The 18,832-nt window shown below is 41.0% G+C and overlaps 1 long non-coding RNA gene across 4 annotated transcripts in view; it reads right to left on the bottom strand.

Moving 5' to 3' along the window:
- Nucleotides 1-353: 353 nt before the first annotated feature.
- LOC116240632 (uncharacterized) overlaps nucleotides 354-18,832 on the bottom strand; it is a 40,551-nt gene continuing 22,072 nt past the window's right edge. The window contains exon 5 of one of the 4 annotated variants that reach the window (XR_016464340.1): nucleotides 354-2,279. This is a non-coding gene — a long non-coding RNA (uncharacterized LOC116240632). The other 3 variants (XR_016464338.1, XR_016464341.1, XR_016464342.1) reach the window with 3 other exon arrangements.

The following is an 18,832-nucleotide window of genomic DNA, read 5'->3' as shown; positions in this document are numbered from 1 at the left end:
CTCATTTGCAGTCAGATCTGTAGAATGTGCACTGCAGTACATCATTGATGAAGGACATCAAGACGTTGCTGTCTATGTGAACAGTCATCACCTTGGCACATCAATGTTCAATTTTTTTTCCTAGTACTCTAGGAAAGCAAGGGTGTTATATCCAGACTTCATAAGCTAGGAACCTCACATTTTGTTGTCTTTGATGGATTCACACCAGGTAGGGATCTGACCCTATTTTTATAATCTGTCTCAGATGGCAACAGTTAGAGTCTGTTTCACTTTAAATCAGTGAAGCATTAATATCTTCTAAAGATTTAGATTCAGATGGTTTCAAACACAATGAAAAGATGTGGCACCTTGTAGGCTGAAGGAGAACCACTGAAATCAGTTGGGTGAATTTGGAACTTTTTTGTGCTGTTGCAATCTACACAAATTCAAGAAGCCAAAGGTGAGATAAGTTGGATTAGTGCTTCAGTGGCCCTTCATTATCCATTTATCTCTCAGTGACATGATTTGTATCTTCAGTTTGCTGTGTTTGTTTAATGAAAATGATGAAGGATAGAGGCAAGATCACATACATAGTAGGAGGATGTTGAATCCTGTTAATCGTGTGTAGAATATTATTGCATTTCATTACATGGGAAATTTCACTGAAATTTCCTATATATTCTTCCAGTGTTAGCTCTCAGAGCCTCCCTCTGTCACAGGAGAAGGAGATACAGATGATACATGTATATAAATGTATTACAGGTCAGTTTCTTGCCAGTTGGAAGATGAGCAAAAGGCAGAATTAGGTTCATCTGAATATGGAGTTTCTGAGACCACTATTTGCTGTAGTTTGCATTGCTTCCCAGGCTGTGACAACTACTAGGAAACCACTTATTGAGAGAATCCCAGCCTACTTCCTACAGGGAAAGCAGAGAAGGAAAAAGCCCCATAATGGAGTGAATTTAGGATTGCACGTGCTGCAGACGATCTCAGCAACAATGCCAGTTTTACTGTTGTGTTGCACATGAGGTCCTGAAATGCACTGGAGAATCAGATTGCCACTCTAGAGGACAAAAGCACATCAGTTTGGGCTTGTGGAAAAGTCAGAGCCATGTAAATAACTCAGCACATTTTTCTCTTGATATTGGAACAGAAGCTAATGTGAACTATTAGGTTTGATCAGGACACAGAATAAAAGGTGGGAAGGGGATTTGCATATGGCTTAGTCAGTATGGGGGACATGAGTAGAACGTATACAAAATCTCCAGTAAAGTCTGCATCTGAATCTGAAATCAGCCCCTCCATTTACTCATTGTGCAGGTAGAAAGTGTGTCCCAGGGCATATTTCACATAGTCTTTCACATAGCCTGTTAAACCAAAGTAAATGCAACAACATTACTTTTTAATTTCTCACTGTTTCAAACCTGGTTTAATTAGGCACATGTCAACCTTGAAAAAAATCTAAGAAACAGGGAAAGGATATTGATTCTCTATTATCACTTTAATTGTCTATTCTGATGTGCTAAAACTGAAACAATCTTCCAGCTGCAATGTCTAATGAACTCCAAGATCAAACAAGATCTTGCTAATTATGGAGTTAATGAGGACAAGTTCACAGGCAGAGTTAAGTTAGCAATTACATGTTTCAAAGCATCTTGAAGCTCAATAAGATCTTCATTTGGTGCTGTAATGCTATACATTTTGCATTTCTTCTTTCTGAACGTGTTACAGAAGGGTACCCTATGTATAGTATATGCTTCTAATTGTGTCCAAACCACACAGAGCAGACTTCCATAAATTAAGAGACTGTCTGTTTATAAATCAACTCAACACTGAAATCTCATTTACATTTCTGCTATCCTATGTAATGTGTTTACACACAAATAATGTCAACATTAGCATGGGAGGGGGATGAATTTAAATTCCACAGCATGTTTCTGAAGCCAAAACGTCAAGGAAAGGCAATCAACATTTTAAATGAGCATGCGAGCAGCTAGGTATTGAAAAAGAAGAACGATTAAATCAGACCTATGAACCCACAGCAGCAAAATGAAACTCACAACTGCAACCATTTCAAGTAGGATAGGGCAACCAACGAAGCACAGTGTTTAAAGCAAGTTATTTTCTGCCAGGAAAATATGTATGTAGCCATTATTTTTTTTGTAGGACTTTAAAATCTGAACTTACTTGCTACAAATGTTCTGCTTTCCCAAGCTTCTCTTAAAATTGATGGTAACCTTGGACTTGTAGCTGTACACTGAGGTCTTGCACAACAGTTGCTGCCACAGGGTCTGTAAGATCTGAAGAAAAAAAGAAAAAAAAAAAAGAAACAACAACAAAAACACAGACAACCAGATCACTACACCTTTATTGCTTAGTGTAAGCAGTGGAAGTTCATGGCAGTGCAGTAGTTTGACTGCATCTAGCAAACAATCAGGTTGGATTAAGTAAAACATTTAATCGGCCTTGTATTAAGCAAACTATGTTGCATTAAAAATAAAATAATAATAATAATAAAAAAAAACAACAATAAAAGAGATCATCTGATAGCAAGCTGGGGTTGCTTTACAGCTTGCAGTCCTGGACTGAGACCAATACATTGAGAGATACCAAATACAGGCTCTGATATACCAGCTTTGCTCTGAGCTTCTGAGAGCTCCATACAGTGAAGCCTGCAGAAGTGCTGAGTAACATGGCTATTTCTTATTTAAGAATTGTAAATATATACATTTTTCATATTTTCCTTTGAAGTACTTCTGGATTATTTTTGAACCAGATTAGTTATTGTTCTCATTTACTGCAGTGTCACACAGATCACTGTGTTGACATAGGCAGTAGACGTAGAGCTGTAACCAAAATTAGAAGAGAGGATGGTTTAAAAGCCACTGCCACAATTTGTATCATAGTGTCAGTTTAGTGATTCATAGCATACCTCCCTATCCCAAAATGAAGAATAAATCTTGCAACTTTTGTATCTTGCAACTTTCAGTATATGAATGAAATTTCCAATCTGCTTTTCTCCAAAGTGGCAGCATGAGACCTGAGGACCAATCTGCTACTTAATTTGCAAACTAAGCTCAAATTAGATCCATATTTAAACACTACTGAGAAAACACTACTGCAGAAACTCATAGGTGGCATGGTGATCATAGAATCATAGAATCACAAAGGTTGGAAAAGACCTCCAAGATCATCCAGTCCAACTGTCCAACTACCACCAATATTTCCCCACTAAACCATGTCCCTTAATACCACATCTAAATGTTTCTTGAACAATCTGCAGGTGATATTAAGATGCTTTCATTTGTGGTCAACTGACACGTAACAGCAATTTCTACCCTTTTGGCAAAGTTTTGTTTGGAGGTTGGTGTTCATTTCAATCAAGAGGTTAGGATAAAAATTGTAATTGTGAAACTGTGTCTCTCGCAGCTGGTTTATGGGCTCCTGTCCAAATGTGCTGCATTGTATTCTTTTGCTGCCAACGCTGGCACAGGGAAGAGGCCAGCTCTTGCACTTCTCTCTACTTGCTGCTGCTCCTACCACTCAGCTCCCTGTCATTTCTGCTAATGGGTCTGGTCTTGTTTCTCTTGGCCATCCTCATTTCCTCAGGCAAACTGCTTCCATTTCATGGGTCCATGTGGAAGACTGTTGTCACCTGAACTAGATAGCCTTGCAGTCACCACTGTCTGTGGAGGAGGGTATGAGTTGCCTAGTTCAACCTATCTATCTTCTCATCATTGCCATGAGCTACCATAGGCACACTTTTATTCCTTCTATTCTGTGGTGCAAAAATTTGCCTTTGGCCTGCTCTGAAGAACTAAGGCCCCTCACTTGCAGCTGTGAATAACACAGAGGCAAAAGTTACCAAGCCTACAGTGTCAAAGGTGAGCATTTCATTCCATGTGTATATAGCTTTCTCTTTAGCAGATACCCTGGAAAGTCAAAATTGGCTCTTAGAACTGGAAACACAACAGGTTCCTGGAGAAGCTCCTTAGTCATGGAAAGGACATAAGAGGGAAGGTAGATATCAAGGAAAACCTTATACTAGATCACACTAGGCAGAGCAACTCTTCAATTTTGTGTTATGCTCTAATAGTCTGTGTAAGCAAAGACTGGTGCTGCGTGTCTCTAGTCCTTCCTAAGCTGAGGAGAGAGCTGATGTCTAACTGATAGAAATCTTTAACCTGTTACTTCATGATGGAACTGAAAACTTCTCTAAAATAATTTTAATCTGAATCATCTTTTTTTCATTACAGCACAAATTCTAATTCACTGCATATATGGTTGTGCAGTAAGTTTCTTTAAGCAGTCCTTCTATAGTATTAAAGGTTTTCTTCTATCATTTGAAATGGGGAATATTTTCCATTCTACATGATCTTTGGTTTCCATTCCTTTCAATGTGATTTTGCTTTGTTTTCTTTCTGGGCTAGGAGACAATAATATGGTTCACACACCTTCTGCTCTGGTGCTTGCAAATCTACCCTGTGTTTAGCTCTGGTGCAGCAAGCTGAGGGGTTTCCCCTTGCATGCTGCCAATTTTCAGTGTGCTCATATGTGGCTAACACAGCAGGAGACTAATCCCAACAGCAAACATTGTACTCTTTCTGTACTCACACTTTGGAATGAAGAGTAAAAAGTTCTTTTTGAAGCCCCTTTTCTCTGAGCAATCTGGTAAGCTGCTCTGGACTTTCCAGTCCCTGGCCAGAACTCAAATATATCTCAGTGCAGATCTCTGAGGGCAATGACTGTCCCAGGAATGCCTGACTCACCAACATTCCCATGGCATGGGATCAGAAGGACATGCTTCTTTTATAAGGAGTAGGAAGCTAATGATTTAAACACAACTACAGCCAACATTCCTCAGCAAAGTTAACCAAAGTGAACGTGCCTATTTTCATCAGTCCACTATCTCCAGTGTCTTTGGTTGCAACATACACAATTTTGGAAATAGAAAATACATAATTTAATGGAATTATTTCTCATCTCCAGACACAAGTTGAGCTGGCAAGCCTGACCAGTGGAATAATGCTCGAAAGCTCATGACTTTTTCTGTTTCAATAACAACAGACAAACTGTTTGTTGTCTGGAAACAAATGTTGCCTGTATTTTGGTCTCAGTGGGAGCTATACATGTTGAATTTGGCCCAAAGAATCATGGTGCAAGATGTTCTTTCCTCTTGCCTTGCTCCAAAGCTTGATTCTTGCTATTTGTAGACAAAAGCTAGCTGACTGAAATAAAGGCTTGTTAAAATACCTGTCTTGAAACAAATTTTTGCTGCAAATGTATATGTGGAAGGAAATATGGAATAATTCTACTGATCTCCTTGGATTTTCAGAGCTGGACTGGCACAAGTGAAAACCGCTCTGTGTCTGTTGAATATCATACTGAATGGGCATTTTAATACCAGCTCCTTTTTATCAGTTCTTTGGTTTTTCATAGGCAGGTCTTCCTTCTAGCTGTGATTCTACAGAAGAGAAGAAATATTTGCAGCATTACATCTTTACAACTGCATCTTTTGTTGGACTGTTACTGTAGGAAATCAGGTGATGCTTTGTGCAATCATTTTGAACTCTTTGAAACTGGGAAAGTAAAAAGGCTCACAGGAGGGCATCTGGGAAGGAATCTCCTTTTCTTTCTCACTTGCATGAAGGGGAAAGCTTCCAACAGGGCTAATTCCAAAAGGAACCTGAACCCCTTCAGTGTGCACAGATTTTAGCTATGAATGTTGTTCATTTAGGTTTTTTTGATGCTCACAGATGGAAAGTAAATTTCTTATAGAGAGAGTGGAGCTGGATGATTAGGGCATGGTCCTAAAAACTGGGAAGCACAGGAATGATAAGTCTTAAAAGAAAGAAGGACCTGTAGCTTCCACCACCTCTGGGTAGGCAGGATCCTTAGACATGAGGCTATCTCCTGCCGGAGGACAGAGGGAAAAGGGAGTGTTGTGACTTAACCTCTAAACTTCTTTCTAGATATGAATAATTCCCAAATTTGACCTGAATTTTTAAGTAGCTTGGGACGAACCAGACTTCATTTATGGATGATTTTCCTAGGCAGCCGATAACCTTCTTTGATACTACACTCTCCAAAGCTACAGCTGCAGCTTTACTACTGGCCTGAAATGAAATTCTTTAGAGTAGAAAGTTCTCATCTTCCTCTGTTACAGCCATGTGATGCTGAAAGACATCACAGTTGTCACATCTCCACACTCAGACAAACTTAAAAGCTTCCTGTGTGGCTTACAAATCCTGGACTTCACAGAGATTCCAGGTTCCATCACTGCGGGTGGACATGGGGGCCAAATGGGGCCAAACATTTCTCTTTTTCATCTGCTACTTATCTTAGCATTGTCTTGTTTTTCTGTGTAGGAAACCCTTGATGGCAATTCACTCACAATGCATTACTTCCTAGAGCTGCTGCATAAGTGTGGCTCTGAGAATTTACCTGAGAGTTGCTTGTAGGTTGTAATCCAACTAAGTCTACTTAGATTGACAGGTCATTAGAAGTGAGCAAATTCAGAAGTACATTCCTCCACAGTTCTACATAGTTGCTCTGAAAACAAAGCTTAATAAAGAGACTGGATGAGGCCATGGCTCTGTCAACTTTGAGCGTACCAAGGAAAATGATGATGTCAGGCATCTTGCATCTTTCTGTAAATATTGTACACTTACTAAAGCTTATGCAAGTAAATAAAATGGTGAAACACTCAACAATCACTATGAAATATGCAGCCACAGCCTTGACAATTGTTAGGGCATTAATGCCAGCTCTCAAGCACAGTCCTGGCCTCCCAAACTGTAAATGGAGGGATATGTGAAGAGGCTACTCTTGTGTGGGAGGACAGAATACTTTTCTAGACATCCTATGGGCTGAATTTCATATGTCTTGAGCTAAGGAGAACTCTACCCTACAGGGCTTAGAAATCCTTCTTGTGCTTCAACTGCCTTTTCAGCTTGCTCGACTACTCATGAAGGTCTTTATTTATTATTTTTTTTTCAGGGAAAGGAGGGAGGAGGGGACTTTTTCCCTGGACCTCTTGTTCTTTCTGTTTTGCTTTGAATGTTGCGGTGTGTTTGGTTTCCCCCTCCCAATGTGCTCGGATAACCCAAAAGAAAGAGAAGTCATTCTTTTTTTCATCCCTTTTCCCTGAGGAGACAGAGAGAGAGGGGGGAAAAAAAAAGAAAGATTAAGATGTAAGCTGGCTAGATAAGCCTGGAACTGGGTTTATTACTACTTCTGAATGAGAGTACAAGGATATAAAAGCAAACCTGCTTTACTGGAGCTGGAGCGAGGTTGGTGGGAGACCTACACTGATTGTGTGCCACTCCGAGAAGGGATGTTTCATTAATTACACATTAACTATGTGCACTGAGGAGGAGGCAGAGGATAAAAATGCAGATGTTTCTGCTGCCCGACAGAATGAAAACCACTCTTGATCCTGTCAAAAGAACATTTTGAATCAAAGGGCTCCACAGAAGTGGAAGAATGAGTTTTGTGGCTGAGTGCAATGGTGCGGCCTTTTAATCATTAAACCCTTTTATAGCGGTAAAATGAACATCCATTGTCATGGCCACTCCAATGGGGCCATTGGAGCTGGTGAAAAGGGAATGCTTTACGAAGGGCACTAAAACAGGACACAACCAGCCCCGCTGCTGGATTTCTAAAGGTAACAACAGCAGTGCATGACAAAGAATGAAAAGACAGCCCAGGTTGGTTTGCTTAAATTACTTTCCTCCCCAAGCCCTTCTTACAAGCTAAACATGCACCAGATATAATGAGCATTAGGACTTCACAGGCTGGCAGTTCCCCTCCTTTGTTTCCTCAGAGTTTTACTGTCTTGGTTTATTTTTTTTTTCTGTTCGTTAAGCAAAGGTTCCTTAGGAAAACGGGTTGAAATGTTGTTTTATTCTTAATCACTCTCTACAGTTGTAGTAAAGCCATTAGCATTGCGAGAGGAACGATCCTCTCTTCTTGCATCCACACCACCTCCACCTCTGCAAGCCTGCAGGGTTGCAACACTTTAAGGCTGTTTTTCAAATAAAACCTCCTCAACTCATTTTTAGAAAGCAGACTTAATTTTAACTTGTCAGGTCATGACCCTGGAGTTTTACTTATATTCTTTCCTTATCTGTTTCTTCTATTTCCCTTTAATTTCTCAGTAGAAATGATTCAATAAGCTATTTCTCATATCAGTCTAGGAAGAATTCAAAGATATATTTCCCAAAGTTCATATATGCCTTGGAAAATCATATTGCCAAGTTTTTTGGAGCAGAACCTGTCAGAGAAAAGTAACCTCATTTCATGGGGAGTTTCATATCTAGGTTTTGCTCTGATAGAAAACAAAAGGGAATTAAATCCTGACTCCTAGGTAATACATCTGATGGACAGGCTGGTACCACGAATCCTGAAATTCTGGACTGTGAAAGAAACTAGAAGAAGATGAAAGCTAAAGATAGCAAGGCTTTCTGGCACTCAGCCAGTCATCCAAATGAACTGCTGAGGATTTGAGTGCTTTGGGAGCTCCAGCTTTTGAGGAAGCAGATCTGCTAGTCAGAGATTTTCTTTCATACCATCAGAAATGTTCTGAATTTGAATGTTGAACCCTGAATAAATACTGGAAAGATGTCAATGCAGCTAAATCAGCAGAATAGGATAAAAAAAAAAAGTCTTTTGATGGAGTATTTTAAACTGATTATTGACTAATAGTTTATAAGACAGAATTTATGTTGAGAGTTTAATAATTTCATTTGCATTTGGAATGCAGAATCACAGAATCACAGAATCACAGAGTCACAGAATGGCCAGGGTTGGAAGGGAGCTCAAGGATCATGAATCTCCAACCCCCCCTGCCACATGCAGGACCACCAACCTCCACATTCAATACTAGATCATTCAATACTAGACCAATACTAGACCAGAATGCAAGTGTATTTTGAACAGTGCATCTATTCTTATTTCTATCAAACAAAAAAATAAATGAATACTAAAACTTCTCACTCAGGGGCAATTTGTGTGCCAGCTGCATTGTTTAGCTAAGATTGCCATTTTACTATAAGCTAAGGAAGGCAAAAATCCTTTTTCATACGGTGCTCGATTAGTGTGAGTTTTGTATAATCTGAACCACGTGCTTCTTATGTAAAGGGCAGATGCCTGGAGAAAGTCATCAGGAAGGTCATAAGGAGATAAGAGCTGTATGGCTCAATCATCTAGGATGATTTGATCTATAATGGTTTGATGGAATCATTCCCTGGGAATATCATTACATTCGAACTGAGCAGTTGTCATCACACCTCAGTTGAAGCCAGCTCTTCAAAGTCCTGGAGGGATCCAAAGAATGCAGACAAGCATTTCTTTGCAGATTTGGCCCAACCTTTTTATCCTTACAGATTTCTCAAAGCTGAATTTTCATTTTTGGAGGAATCCAAATGATGATCCTATGTTGTTAAGTTCCCTCTGGATGAGGCTGTGTGACCTGCTCAGTATTTTGCTAGAATGAAAATGCAAGTAAGAATAAAGAAAGTAATAAGAAAGTAGCAAAGTAGTAGAGAAAGTACTTGGTACAAAAGGAACAAACAAAAAAAGTGCACTAAAAATGTTTATTCTCTGGCAGCAATCAAAAGGGACTGACGGACATTCTGGGTGCCACTCTGAAGGGCAGGGAAAATACAGCTGAAAACAGAACATTACCACAGGCTGCCCTGGGTGGCAGAGACATTGCTGAACTGCTGGGAGGGCTGACCTGCAGGAAGCTTTAAAAAGGGCTATTCCAAAAATGTCTTCATAATGATAGGTAACTCAAATGTATAGAAGGGTGTTTTCTGTGCCCTGTATGCTCGGCTACATGTACCATTTGGAGAAGGAGTTGGACTGCTAACATCTCTGATAAGAGCTGATTAAAAGATTGAATACAGCCAGGAGATGGTAATGAGATAGGAGAAGATGGTGCCCAGCACAGATCTTGTTCAAAATACTGAAGGAGCATCTGGGCAAATTCCACTCTGGCACTAGTTACAAAGGTAAGGAGGCTATAGAGAACTGTGCATAATAAACTCTGGCCTCTGAGATGGGTTTCATAATGACAGCGCTTAGCAGCCACAGTTCAGGCTGTTCATCCTGAAATTCTGCTGATCTTAAATCATGCTTATAAAAATGCTGCCGATCAGTTTAAAGTATTTCTTGCTTGTTTTGGTTTCCCATGATAAAATCAGAGTTGCAATTGTTAGTTTTCTGTTTTCCTTCTCCTGCACTTTTATTTTCTGAAAAAATATTTAGAATCAAAACGGCAGCTTCCTATTATTTCAGCATTACTAGTATCTTGCTTTAGAAACTTCTGGGGCATTATCATGATGAAAGTAGAGACAACACAAGAGCACAGTCAAATCACAATTAATTTAGAGCCACTAGTGTGTGACCTGCAAAGAGGAAGAATGCTTTCCCCACGCTGCCTGAGCCAGTATTTATGCCTATGCTGAATCACACCAAACCAGCCTTCTGCAGCTACTACAGAGCAGCAATGCACCAATTATTTGTTTTGGCTGTGGTCCATCTATCAAGCAGACCAGTGCTTTCAGTCTCTTTCCTCCTGACATCTCCTTGCTCAGATGGCAAAGTACTCACTGCCGGTGGCTGGCTAAGACAGGTGGATTTCCTTGGCCAGAGCTGAAAAGAAATAGTGTGTCTCTTTACAACTGCAAGCAAAATAAGAGGCAAGTCATGTCAGTTTGTGCTCCTCCCTCCCTTTTCTCCTACAAACAAAATTGTTAGCAATGTCGACATTTCAGTGCTGCTCTGTAAGCATCTGAGATGAGCACAGTCACTGCTCTGAATTCCCAGGACATTGCAGACAATGAGCAGAAGTGTGAGGAGCTGGACTGGCACTCCAGTGATGCTTCGTATCCTCATCCAGCCCAAGCTCCGCAGACGAGCAAACGTGAGTTCTTTTAAATCAGAAGCAGGAAGAGAGCAGATCATGAAGGGAATAAATTGTATTATATAGGAATTACAATACAAACATTTTTTGCTTGCCTTTCCTATATTATATTTATTTAGCTGTATTCTTAGTTCCCTGCTCAAGCTAGCCCTGAGCTGAACCACTGAACACGGATCAGGATTGCTTATTTCAAATACAGAGCATATCTAGATCATTTCACACAGTTTCAGTTGCTGATGTAACAAGTACTGCCATCAGTGCATAAAGAAGTCTATTTGTTGATTTTCTTTCTGGATTTGCTACTGCTCCTTAGTAATATGCACTACCCTGAACTGAAGGTGTGTGTTGCCTCAACTTGTGAGGAATGGAGCATCTACAGTTCTGATAGTTATACAATAATGGGAGAGGGGTGTGGGAAGTAGGTCGCTGGCTTCCTCTTAATTCCAGGTAATGCAAGATGAGGCCACACATTCCTACATGCTACAGATGTAAACTAGATAATTCAATGTAAAGGGGGAAAAAGTAAAAAAAAAAAAAAAGAAAAGAAATCAACGTAAAATGCTACTTAAATGATTTCTATTCTGTATTTATAAAGTCCTGAGAGTTTCAACAAGACATTTCTGGTGCATAAGCTGGGTTAGGGTACCTCAATTCTCAGAAACGTTACACATTGAAATTGGGATACCTCTGTTTGGTCATTTAACAAACAGATGGCACCTCAGCTCCTGCCAGGCCTGAGAAGCCCCCTCCCAGAGCTGTGTAGGGATGCAACAAGTGAGGACACTGAGAAAGTCACTTGTTTATAAACAAAGCATTTTACACTTCCTTGTGAGACATTTTAAGTGAGACTGTGTCACATAAAGCTCCTCTGGGATCTGCCACAGCAGCAGCAGCCGCAGCAGCACACAAAACAAAGTCACTTCTTCTGCTGCACTTTATTCTGTTGTCATGTTAAAAGCAATGAATTTATTTCCCCCTCTCAGCCCTCCCTCAACTACTGCAGCCCTGCAGTAAATCAAAAAAGTAAACTCTCATTCTCATTGTGCAGGGCTTACTTCCAGTCCTCTACAGTTACCACAGTAACTAATTAGAAATTTGCATCTCTAAGAGAGAATTATTTAATACTGATGTAAGCCCTTTTATTCTTTGGAGCTTGGCCTTTTGCTACTCAACTTCTGGTAGATGTTGGGCCTTAAGGTCATACTGTACAAACTCTGAATGTAGGTGGCCCTAGTCTTGCTTTTTTTATTTCGGATGATTCATATCCTGTGAAGAAAATGTCTTGCCAGGTTTTTGTTGAATGGCATGGATTTGAAAGGCAGCACCCAATTCATTTAGTAGCCATTTGTTTTAAACTGTAACATATTCCCCATTCCTCATTAGCTAACTCTTGTGTAATTGAGTCATGCATTTTTAGCCTTGTTAAACCAATGGAGTTAGGTCACACTGATGCACCTTTCCCATTAGTTCCATTTACTTCCTCTCGCTTTCCGAGTTTAAGCAAGCTTTTATTTTGCATGACAGAAAAGAAAGCCTCAGCTACTCGACATGCACAGACATTTGTGTTTTATAGCTCGGTCGTAGGTACTGTAAATCTAAGATACTGTCCCATAGTCTCAGGGAGGACATAAATACTGAGAGAGGAGGAAGTAGAGGCTGGAAATGGAACAAAAGCCTTCCTTCATGTTCATGCTAGAAAAAGGCTCTGAACTGTTTTTGTCCCAAACCAGCAAGTGCTCCTCACACAACTGGGTTAAGTCAAATCTCAGATGACTTCAGTAGGCTTTGCATCAGTGTTCAATTGGCAGTCCAGACTCACCACTTTTTCAGCTATTGCACATTCATACAAATTATCTGAAAGAAAGCAGCATAGCTGATACTACCCCTTTCTACCACTACATGAATCTTTTCTAGCCCTTCCTATCCAAGCCTTATATTGCAGTACCTAAAAAAACTTTAGTAGGGTACATTTTATAATCTTGTAATCTTTTGATTTTGCAATCTTTAAATGTAATATATATATATATAATCAAATATATATATATAACTGACAATTACGTGCAAATATAATATATATATCATAAAATAGGCATATATAAATATGTTTATGCATAAGTAATAAAAGATTGCACAATCTTAAAATGAAAGAGGAGCAAGTATTTTGACTTCTTCCCCATGCAGTTATTTCCAAAGAAGACACTGTAACTGAAGTTAAATGATCACATCTGAAATCTTTCTGATTCTATAGTTACAAGTAATTCATGATTGTAACTCAATGCAACTTTAATTAATTGAGACTGAAAGAAATGGAACTTTAAGAGTGTCTCCATTCATCACTCTGTCTATAGTGGAGGAGTTGCTTGAGAGACATAAAGGTTATGAACTCACGTAAGTGAATCACAGACTCCATTTTCTTCTTCTTTCCTCAAAGGTACCCTGAATTAGATGCAAACCTCAAACACTGTGCACTTATTATGATCCAAGCACTGTGAAAAGGCAACTTGAAAGCATAATTATGAGCATCCAGGGTGAGAAGCAAGACCTATCTACATCAATAAACATCTCCAAGAGTCACCAAGATCTAGTGTTTAAAGAAGGGACAGAGAACAGAAATGCAATATTCTTTCTGTGTGCACTTCTATACCGCAGTAGGTTATTCTTAACAACTGTGATTTTCTTGTGTTTCCTCGTATGATTTCCCCCTCAGTGGCTTTCCGAACTTCAGTAAAATTTTGGCAGCACACCATCCTGTAAGAAATGGTTCCACAGATTAAATACATATTGAAGAGGCCTCACTTCACTATTAGGAGAAGAGATTTACCTGCTATTTATTTCCATCCATTTCTTCTTACACTGGAAAAATCACCTAGAGCTTTTATTATAAAGATATTCTTTGCTATGATTCAGCCTCACTGTTTGACTTGTCTGTCAAAACAGGCTCCATATTTAATGTTAATGGCTTAAGATCAAGATTTGCAGCCCTAATTCTCACAATCTCATGACTTCAGCACTGACCGGAGGCTGCAATGCAGTTCCCTACAAACAAGCACTTAATCCATTTATGAGGCTTCAGGGCATCCCGTCTGGTTGCCAACTGCTTCTCCAGAAGTCCCTCTATCTCCTTTAGGCCTATGTCAATCTACCTTCTCCTTGTTTGCTCACTGAAGTGCACCTGCAGGGAAGCATTTCCCTGTTGAGATTTTAAAAGATTACCAAGATCTAGTATTTCTTAGTATCTTTTTTTTCTCTTGTTGTAGTCTAGGATTCTGATACCTCTTCTTTCTCTTACTGATGGATAGGGGGAAAAACACACACAAAACTAAGCAAGGGTCAAAGGATGAGAAGAATGGGACTAGCAGATATCTTCCATTTGCCTTCTAATAACTCTCTACTTAGGATCAATTTGTGGCAACTATCTGTAGAAAATATTCTTCCTTTGAATAACCATCTGATTTCCTCTTCAGAAATAGACTGCTTTAGTAGCAGTGACTAAGTTCATGCTAAGAACTTGTCATTTATTATGTAATCAAGTAAACAGCCAGGCAGTTCAATGATTTTTGGTTTTGTTGTAAAATATATATATACGTACATCTGACTTTCTATTTTTAAATGAGAAAATACCAGTTACAGATACATGAATATGTACAACAGAAGACTGATCTATACATTCACAAACCCACTCATATCCCCAGTTTTCTGCTGACTTGGCATTAAAACTGTCCAGTAAGTTTTGCTCATTTTTAACAAAGTCAACCCAAAAAGTACTGTGGGAATGAAGAAAGGCAAACAAACAAAGAGAGCTTTTTAGAAAAATGTTATGATTCTAGATAAGGGAACATATGAGAACAATTATTTATATCCAAGTAGTGCTGAATATTGTTTTAATTCTGACCTTTTTTGCTAAGAAAATTTACTAAAAAGGATGTTTCCACATATGCATGTTAACAAGTGGCTATTTGCTTACACAAGCAAATAGTCACAATTAAAGGTAAAAAGAAATAAAGCTCTCTTTATTTTGGACGACTTTCTGAAGATCCTCCTTTCCTTCTAAAAATGCTTGCTCATAGCATGTCCACAATTAAATCACACCTGTAACACTGGTAAATCCCACCAGAGGAAACTCCTCTCCACCATGAGGTCTTTCATATTGCGCTTGTCAGTGAGTGGAAACAGGAACATGAAACTCATGTTGTGCCCACAGCCAAGTCACAGCCACTCCTGCCACGGGTGAAAGAGTTCTGAGCTGAGAAGCAGCCCTCTGTCAATCACCTGGATGCAATTCCTTCATCACAGAGGTGGCAAAATGGGAATTTCTCATTAAGCCATCTTTGTACCACGTCACACTGGTATCCCCATTTAGGCCACCTCCTTATCACTTACCTGTTAAGAGATATTAGTGGGTCACGTGGGTGGGTTGGTGTGAGAGCAGAAGGACCAGGCAGCATTTATTGACATTAGAGTCATTACAACATAGCCAAATAGTCCAGGCACCTGCACACCACAGCTGGAAATGGGCTTTGCATTGAAGGGAGAGGGAGATGTGTAACTAAGGGCATCTAATTTGATTAGTAGGTTTGTGTGCCTTGGACTGTCCCATAATTCAGTCAATTAATCTATGCTTTAATAGCGGGGTCTTTCATGGCGCACATCCCAGGGTACCACACAAAATAATAAAATTAACAGCTCGTGTAATTATTATGGAAAGACAGTTACTTTTTCCTAAGTAAAATTTTATGCTTTCTGCCATGAATTTGGTGCAGGCCCTGCTGCCATCAGTCTTGTCAGGAAAAATCCTCCTATCACCGCATCCACACCTGTAAAATGTAGCCAGAAAATAGATTCTAAGTCCAGACTTCAGATGAAATTTCAGTTGTTCCCATTAATAGCCAGCAGCTCATCCTAAAGCCAGCACATCCCATGCAGTGCTGACTCCTGCCCAGGTCAGTGGAGCACAGCTGCATTCAGTCAGGACCGTGCTGGTTGGGTTTGTAGGCCAGGTGCTTCATCTCCTCACACACTGCCCCAACTGGAGCTATGTGCCACACATCAGCAGGCTGCCAGGGTGGCAAATGCTTTGTTCCAGGACATTTTTCTACTGGGAGAACATGAGATGGGATCTTTAACAGCTTTAACCTGGGAAAACACTGGCCTAGAGCATCAAAGCCAGGGAGAGATGGGAGATAACACGTGCCAAGGGTGTTACTCAGTGAATCTCTAAATATTTCACCAGGCACCAGCTGATGCAAGGAGGCTGTTATGCACATTTTTTGTTACAACATTACAGTTCAGCATTTCAGACAAGTCAAGTTGTTGCTCTTACTCAAATCCCCAGCATGATTTGCACACACTGTCAGGAGTAACTGCCTGGCAGAAAAAAAAAGCAGAGGAACTGAAAACCCAAACCATCCAAACCCCCTCTCCATTTCTTCCTTATGAGCAACCAATATTTAAGCTGCCATTTTTCTTTAGAGCTAGTGTGCCTTGCTCCTCTGATGAAGGTTTGGATGTGGTGCTCAGGGACATGATTTAGTGGAGGGATGTTAGAGTTAGGGTAGAGTGGTTAGACTTGTGGTTGGACTTGATGATCTTTAAGGTCTTTTTCAACCTGAGCAATTCTATGATTCTAAGGTGCCAAGAGCTCTTCCCCAACCCAATATTTTTGGCCAAGCCCTCTTAACTCACACTGGGGTAAGAACAGCTGTCCCAGCCGCTGATCCTCACCCCACTCCCAGCTATGGGGCTGAAAAGCAGCTCTGTCCCACACAGGCCTGGTGTCTGCCTCTGCTCAGCTGACTCAGACAAGCGGAATCATGGAGAAGGGCTGAGTGCTCCCCTCCCACAGCTGGGACAAACCTCGGGGTTGCTGGGTATCGCCCAGAGCCATGACAGCTCTGCAGTGATATTCAGATAAAGTGAAAGACTGAGATCATGGTTATTAGAGAGCAAGCATCATAATCAGGTAAGGAAATAACCTGACTGCCTTCTACTTGCCGCTGTGTCCCGAAGAAATTATGCTGTTCCTCCTTATAAATAATAGGGGTGTGCAACGTGTCATTCCTATTCAGTGTTTGTGGGTTTTTTGGTGCTTATTGATGCTGCATCTGTTTTGTCAGTGCGTCAGCTAATGGAGAAAGTTAATTGTGTTGGTTGTAAGGCCACCTGTCACACACATGCCTCATTTCCATACTAATAGCCCAACAGTGGCAGGCAGTGTGCTCCTCTGCAGCAGCACACGCAGCCTCTCCACCAGCCCAGGCCAAATGTGCCTATGCAGCAACCGCAGCCCTCGCCTCCAAACACTGCTGGAGCTGCGGCACCCAGTGCAGAGCCACGGCAGCACCAGGCTGCAACGGGTCACGGAGACACTCTGAGAAACACGTTCTCTCTTGGAGGCAGAACCAATGCCAGAAAAGCTATAATTAATTAATATTTTATTTAAACATATGGGAAATTATTCTGTGAGAGGCTTCCCTTCCTTCTTTCTTCTTTCTCCCTCGCTTCATACAGAAGATTATGTGAGTGGAAGGATTCACTCTGAAGTATCAACCCATGGCTCCAGCATGATTTCCTCTGCTCTGTAAGGATCCCTCATAAACCCTGGCAGAGTTTACACCAAAAGCATGCCCCACGAGGGGATGCCTGGCATCCCGACAACTTCAGGGGAGACCAATCTTCATGCCTTTTAAATCACTGCAGCTGAAATTAGAAATAGCGTGTACAGCTATTGGGCTTTCAAAGGAATGTCCTGTGGGCTGAGAAACCTGCTGTGCGTGATCTGCTGCTCCTTTGCACCCTCTGTCTGCAAGCCTGTGAGAAAAAGAAAATGCTCCAGCTGCAAAGTATTGCCTCGTGGTGTAATGCAGCCAGTGACGCAGCAAATGCTGTGCGTATGTCAGGGTTAGGAACAGAGACATCTGTGTCTGTTACAAAGGGAGGAACCGGCCAGAATGTCTGCTGCTGAGCTAAGTGTCAGGTGCCGGGGTGCATAACAGAACTGGGCAGGGCCAAAGTGGGCAGCACCTGCCCCTAGATCCTCACCTGGCTGAGAACAACTAGGTTTCATCCTGCACAGCTGCAGAGTTCTCCTGTTTCTGCATTGAGCCTCTCTACATGCTGTAGTGATACCTGCAAACATTTCTTTGGCCAAATGGCCCTGCGTGCCTTGAGAGTAGCTGTGCAGGTTGGTTTGAGAGAGGGTGCGCCTGGTGGCAATCCAAAGAGCCTTTCGGCTTGATGTGCCCCATCTAAGAGCCCTTTCAGTTTGATGAGTCCCGTCCTCCCTATGGCTAGTTTTGTGGAGAACTGTACTTTAAAGTATTTTAGTGCTGAGGTGGTTTTTTTTTTGTTTGTTTGTTTGTTTTCAACGCGGACTGGCTGAGCTGAAGCATCAAGCAAACATTTACAAATTCTAGAGCTTTATAACCTGTTCATCTCTGAGACAAAGGCTTCCTCTTCAGAATGTGTACAAACTGCTCGTTTGCATTTGGCTGAAGCAAGCATTTTATTGTATAAAAAAGATCCTGCCAGGGCTGCACAGACTGCCATTGTGAGTGATGTGTGGCCGCTCCACTCGCTTTGTTGCACACGCGGCTGCTTGAAGTCGTGCTGCCGGGGCAATGACCCACCCCTTCCCCTGCTCCAGCAGAGCAGACATCCACCTCCTGAGTGGGCCTGAGGAATTTATCTCCAAGTCTGCTAACTTCTCCCCATGTGGCTGTTATTCTTTTCCCCATGCGAAGGGCATAAAATTAGTGGCAGAAAAGCAGCACAGTCTATGTGGGACAAAGAGTGTTTCTCGAGTCCTGGATCCAGGCACATGCATCTCCCATCTTCCAGCTACAAATTAAGGTGAAGAACAGATGCATGCTGTTATGCGCTCCAGTTTCCAAGGGAAGAAGGCAGAGGGCAAGAGACCCACAGGAA

Source organism: Phasianus colchicus, chromosome 2, assembly GCF_987193195.1.
Source record: "Phasianus colchicus chromosome 2, bPhaCol1.hap1.1, whole genome shotgun sequence".
Classification (NCBI taxonomy): domain Eukaryota; kingdom Metazoa; phylum Chordata; class Aves; order Galliformes; family Phasianidae; genus Phasianus; species Phasianus colchicus.
Note: the sequence above shows the minus strand (reverse complement) of the source record. Positions and strands in the feature narration are given on the sequence as shown.